The sequence below is a fragment of the Aulonocara stuartgranti genome, assembly GCF_965226115.1.
Source record: "Aulonocara stuartgranti genome assembly, chromosome: 6".
NCBI classification, from domain to species: Eukaryota; Metazoa; Chordata; class Actinopteri; order Cichliformes; family Cichlidae; genus Aulonocara; species Aulonocara stuartgranti.
This window is the reverse complement of record NC_138944.1, coordinates 21,606,045-21,612,601: the sequence shown is the minus strand read 5'-3', so window position 1 is coordinate 21,612,601 and position 6,557 is coordinate 21,606,045.

Below are 6,557 nucleotides of genomic sequence, written 5' to 3'. Positions count from 1 at the left end.
AATTACTACATCCCATCTAATATATCAGTAAGTGTGCACTCTGTGAAACACCAGTGTTTTTTTTTCCTGATATACAAGTATAACAGTGCATGTATTCCAATGTGATACAAGTGATAACCCCAAACAAGTCAGCCAAACACCATTTATATTCTTATAGTACAGCAGTGGTTTGTGTCTCCAAACTAAGTATGCTAAGTTACAGAGACTTCCTCTGGAAAACGTCATTATTTGTAGTATTTATATAGAAACATATATAGAAAGTGGAATCAAATAGGAAGGAGAAAGAGGGGGGTTAGAGGTGTATAAATAACAAAACAGAACATTAAAAACTAAAACTTTAATGAAAAAAAGAGGAATTTTAATGTTCTTTGCTCACCACCATAGGGATATTGCTTCTGGGACACAGTAATAACACAATTTATCTTCTCTGCATAGAGCTAAGCGTGATAAGGCCATGATAAAATGCCTTCAAATGTTAATGAACTCAATTTAAAAAATGCAGAGACTCAGGTACAAAAGCGCACAAACCTCAACCTGTTGACTAAGCGTGCCAAGTCAGGTACTATTGTCACAAATTATACTTTTTATTAAATTTTTACTTCTGCAGCTGAGAAAACAATCAATAGATCTTTATAAACATTTTACAAGATAGTAGCGGCTCTTATTAAAAATCCAGGCACTGATAATAATGTGAACAAACACATATCGAATGAGAAACCAAAACAGCCACAAGGTTGCTTCTAGGCAACTGTGACAAACATCTGTATTATAAATAAAGCAGGTCATAGAAGAAACCCAGTGAATCGGTGCTGATTTCACTTTTCTACGTTTTGACGTTTAAAAATGCAAAATGAAATCCGTTACTTTCTCTGTGACCTTGAGTGAAATTTCTCTCAAGCCTTCGAAATTTTGTGGACTATGCAGCTTTTTTTTTTAACATTGTGTGTACAGAATAGATTTTCTCATGAAGCTAATATAATGTGAAGAAGCCTTCAGATGGGATAAAACCATCACTTTGGGTGTTTTGATGTGACGGAGGTATATAACAAGCAGCTTCAGAGAAGAGAAACCGAATTTTAAAAGGCCCAGTTTATTGTGTTCTTCATTGTAATGGATGAGAGCTCGAGGTGTTCTCTCCTCTTGGAGCAGAGCAGCTCACAGAATATCAATCAATACCTCCGCATCATTTATTTAAGCTTCACCTGCAGCAGCAGCAGGTGCACAGTGAACGACTGTATGGTCACACAAACAACAATATCAACAATACGATGTTCAAAGAATATACCGGTAAGCGAGGAAAAGAAGTTAGATGGAATATTTTTAATACATATTTGTGATCATGCTTCCCACAGTCTTTTATGCTCTGTTTAAACTCTTAACTTCCACCTAATCACTGGGCAACAGCTGTAATGTTAGTCATAGGTTCACTTCTACACCTTTGTGTGGAATTTTCATCTCTCTGGCAAACTCACGTGAAAGAAAAAGAAAAAATACCTGTAAAAGATTTGATTTGATTTTAGTTTTTGAAACTAGCGTGTGTCTAAACCACAACAGTAACCCAAAATGATTTTCCAGTGACCTCGTAGATGGTACGAGGTTAAGTTTGTGTTCTCAGCTTAGCATAACAAAGTGCTTAAAACAGTGGATCTTTCCTGTCATGCACCTCTTTAGAAGTCTAAACACGTTATTCTACCAGATATATTAAATATATATTAAATATTAAATATCAATCACGTAATGGTGAATAAAAAAAGTGAAATAAAATAAATGTTTTGTTATTCTTGAATTAAACACGGTTAAACGCACAAGCAGGGGTGTCAAGTATAAGGCTTTGGGGCCAGAATCGGCCTGCCCAAGACCCCAATCTGGCCCACTGGACAGTTTTGAACTCTCAGATTTTTAACTCTTTTCACATGTTTTGCAGCTTTTCCTATTGATAAGGACCCTCTTCCCCACTTCCACCCCCACCTACTGCTGTTCATACTACATCAAAGTAAGTCACTAATAGTTAAAAAAGTTAAGTGTCAGTTTTTGTCTTCATCCATCTTTTTTTTTTTTTTTTTTTTTTTTTTTAAGTAGGTAAAAGAAAAAAATGACCTTTTTTTTAATTAACACAAACTTTAAAGTTTACAATTACAAGTCATTCTGGGCAGTGAACTACCATTTATCATGTTGTCTTTATTGGTCTCGCCCACTCAAGATCAAAGTGGGCTGTATATGTAAAATGACTTTGGCATCCTCGTTTTACAGCAGTTTTATTTGCTTTTGAACACTGATGGCTCAAATACCCACCTTATCTATGCAGAGAAATAAAATATCTGGATACTGGGAAGGTTTCTCTCATGGTGTCATGGACACATAGTTCAGGAGTTGTCTGGCGTATTGGACCTAATAGAATCACTACGGTTGCTCGGGGGAAAGATTTTTTTGTTTCTCAACTTATTCAGTTCAGTATTATTTATATAGTGCCAAATCATAACAACAGTTGCTTCAAGGCACTGATTGGCAGTGGAGGTTTCCAAATGGGTGAAATCAGTTGTAGAGAAGGTCCTGCTCTAAAACCCCTTGGGATTTCTTTGGTTGCTAGCTGATAGCCACAGTTGCCTGTAGTTTCTCATGTTTGTCTGCAAATACAAGAAAAGTAATAGCCTAATGGTAGTAAAACTTGAAACAACTGAGCCTTTTGAAACATGTTGCCTGCAGTACTGAGGCACAGCTTTCATTTGAAGTAAAAGTTTCCAGTTTACATTGCACTTTTCATTTCAGCTTTGACAGTGGCGAGACTGTGTTTGTAGACAAGTCAGTCACTTCCATGGAAACTACAGGTGACCTCTGCAACGTATAGCAGCAGCCAGAGCAATCACAGGGAGGTTTTTGCCGATCAGTTTGGGAGTACATGTTTATCCCTAGTGACAGGTGGTTGCCACGGGGTCACTTTCTGGTCTACAGACCTGCGTGACTGGGGATTTACCAATGATTTTCCCAGTGACTGCCATCAACCCCCAGAAACCATTCACAACCAGTTGTGGATTTAAAAAAAAAAAAATTTCTGTCATGATGGTGGTTGCCAGATGGTCACAGACCAGTGTCTAAGCCTGTGTGACTGGGGCCTTATCACTTGATCCTGCATTGTCGATATGATTGTCACACAACCAAAATGGCAGACAGGATAACATCACGTGGTTAGTGGTCACAAGTCTGTAAAATCTCAATAGTCCTCTGTCAGGGTTTATCGTGGCTTAGGTTTGAGGTTGGGGTTGGTTTACTGTGGTGGCAACAGGGAGATCTTTGTTTGGTTTATTTTTTCCAAAGAAGTCTGTCCAGGAAAAACCCTAAAACTGGATATTTTTTTATCATTAAAAAAGTATATCAACAAAAAATTCTGGTGTTTCATCAGTCAGACGTTCTTTTCTGTTTTGTGCCGTTTTCAGCATCTCCAGCATCGAGTTTGACTTAAAAAACAAACAAGTGAAACTAACTGCACATTCCCTTCTCCATGAAATATACATTTGAGTCTAGTCAATCTGCAGTAAATCCTCATGTCTCAATCTCGCTTTATGTCGACCAGGAACAGAGACAAGCTAAGGATGGGGTGATTTGCCTGCAGATGATCATCCGTCTCCCCACACATCCAGTTTGAAAACTATGTTTTCTTGCTTTAGTGTCAGCGTCCAAGTATTAATACCATCTTTTCTGCTGAAAGTATCCACTCTTAATGTTTTTACTGCTATATATTTTTAATGCAGACATATATTCAGAGAAGTAGCAACTGAGTCTTAAACCTGTTTCCAAGTCATGAAGGGAGAAAGGAAGAAATAACAGAACAATAAACAGATATGTCACTGCCAATTGATGTCACCTCCGTTTCTTTCAATCTCTGTCTTCCCTTTAGACACGCACTCAAAATTTATTTTCCACCTCCTCAGAGTGGTCGTGTTCTTTAATCTTGTCAGCGAATCCTTGAATTTAAACTGACTTCTGTGCAGTCTTTAAAACAACAACAACAACAACAACAAAAAAAACCCAATTGCATTTATGTGTCTATTACCTCAGAATCCATCACTTTGTGCAAACTCTTGTCTGCTTCACTCCAAATAAACTGACACATTCTGTTTTTTGCTCTTTGATAAAAGATTCAGTCGCTGTTCAGCAGCAATCGCAAGGTTGCCAAATGCTGATTTATTTATTTTTCGAAACAACATCTCATTATTCAGCGGGAGTAGTGAGGAAATTGAAAGTGTACTGTTTCAGTATGGCTTTTGGGGATACCTGATTATACAAAGTGCTGCTTCATTACAGTTTCTGATGCAGAAATGAAATGGAGTCTTGGTGGAGAGATTTTGCTTCCATTAAGAGGGGAGCTGTGCCGCGTGGAATGTCAATGAATATCCTGCGCTATTTTTAGTTACACTTTGTCCAATTTGTCTTAACCACTTAAGTATAACACTGACGAATTATAAAAGCACACACACACACGAGCAGGCACACACATCCACTAATCTGCAGATATGAGGCATCATCCTGCATTGTCTTTTATCTGTCGAGACTTGTAAAGTAGCTGGAGTCAGTTAGTCACATGGCACATAAAAGAATCTGATAGGAAATCCTTCTCTCCCATTTCTCCTGTCTTGCAGATTTGTATTTATTAGCCCTTTAATCTTCCTCTACTATGGGCTACTAACTGAATTTAACTGAAGCCAGAGGACACTAGTGTCTCAAAGCAAGCAGACAAATGCGTCTTTCATCCTCTGTGCAATTCTCCTCAGTGAAAAGATGTATGGGTATTATAATGGGAAGGTGAAATTTGCTGCAGATGTTAACAGGGCAATGGCTCCTTGTTATCTATGCGCCGTCTCTCAGTGAAGAATCGCTGTATCCACTTTGCTGAGATTTCTAAAGCTGCTAAGTGCCAAACAAATGCAAACATAGATAACTGCTCAGCTCAGCAGCCGCATGAGGCTATGAAAGGAAGAAAAACAGTGCTGTCAAGTTCCTCTGTACAAAGTGGAGGTTATGTGAACCGACCTGCACGAATACTCTGAGGCCAAGAATCAGCAACCGCAGAGGCTTTCTGTCTTCCTCTGTAGGCTGAGGTTACAGTGGCTAATTAGTGTGTTTGTTATTGTAAATGTTACTCAGAAGATAAAAGCTAAAAAAAAAAAAAAAAACTAGGGAAAGGCAAAAAAAAAGAGAAAAGCGATTATTTCCCATACAGTGAGTGGAGCGTTTATCTGTGAGTCACAGCTAACCTGGAAGAACCAGCTGTGATTTCCTAAGAAATGCCTCCCTGTGGATCAATCCACAACATCCACAATGAAACAATATCAAACATGTTTCTTCAAATAAACCTGCCGCTAACAATATTAAACTGTCCAGATCCAACAGTTCAAGATCAAATAACAAATAATATTTGCTATCGGATTAGGCTGATGGTATTCTTTATTTTTCATGGTCAATACATCCAGTGAAAAGCCCAAAACCAACAATGAACTGATCCTCTTAACTATTATCAACCGTGTAACTAAACCCTGAAAGCACACCGGTTTGCCATCATGCATAGTGCTTGAATGTGAATGTCTAAATTAAACAAATTTATACCCATATAAAACAGCCCGGACGTTTATTTATGTATTTTTGGGGGGGATACGCATGATCAGTCAATTAATACCGATTGCATTTCATTTGGATATTTCACAAAAGATGTAATGCTTGTTGAACCCGTCAGATGCTTTTTTACATCTGCTTTCAGAGCGCCATTTGGGAAAATGCGTGAGTTCTAACTTGACAGCAAAACGGAGAGGTTTAATAGTTTACTGGATACACTTCAAATCACTTAACTGCCATGGCTTCTCGCACCTGTCACTCTTCCCCAGTCAACTATGAGAGAGGGAGAGTGAAAATAAATTTGAGTAATTACTGCAAATTGCCAGAACCAAGCAGGCAGTTAGCAAGTGTCAAGGAGGATTTTAATCATTAACATGAGACCATGCACCTGTCCACCCGGAGGCTCTAAAAAGTACCGAAAACATCTACGATTAAAGTTACAGCGTTAAATAAATGTTTTCAGATTACAGAGCTCAGATTTCAGCTCCCCAGTCACTTTCTGGTCTTCAGGAATAATGAGACAACCCTGTCACTTATCAGGGGACTATCAGGAGGGCTGAAGGATGGTTCCACACCTCCTGCTTTTCTACCAAATAATTAGATATCATTATAGTGACATATTTCTAAGTTTAGCATGACCTTCCTATTATATGGTTCTGTATGTTTTTTCCCCCACCTCTTTTATAGCAAAGATAAAGGGGAAAAAAAGCATCCGCCCTGTTTCATAAACAAACAACAAAGCATTATTTCAACAAAGTCTTTAGTCCTACCAGTGCTGTGCATCCTGCTGTTAGGGACAAATGTTTGCCTTTGTGAGTTTGCTTTGACTGAATACCCTTTATTCTGTCAGCAGCACTTCAACACTCAGCAGTTTGGAAACAGCATTATGTTATTAGTAGCAGCCACTGTTGGCATGATTCTTGTGTCTGGCACTTTAAATACATCTGACCATT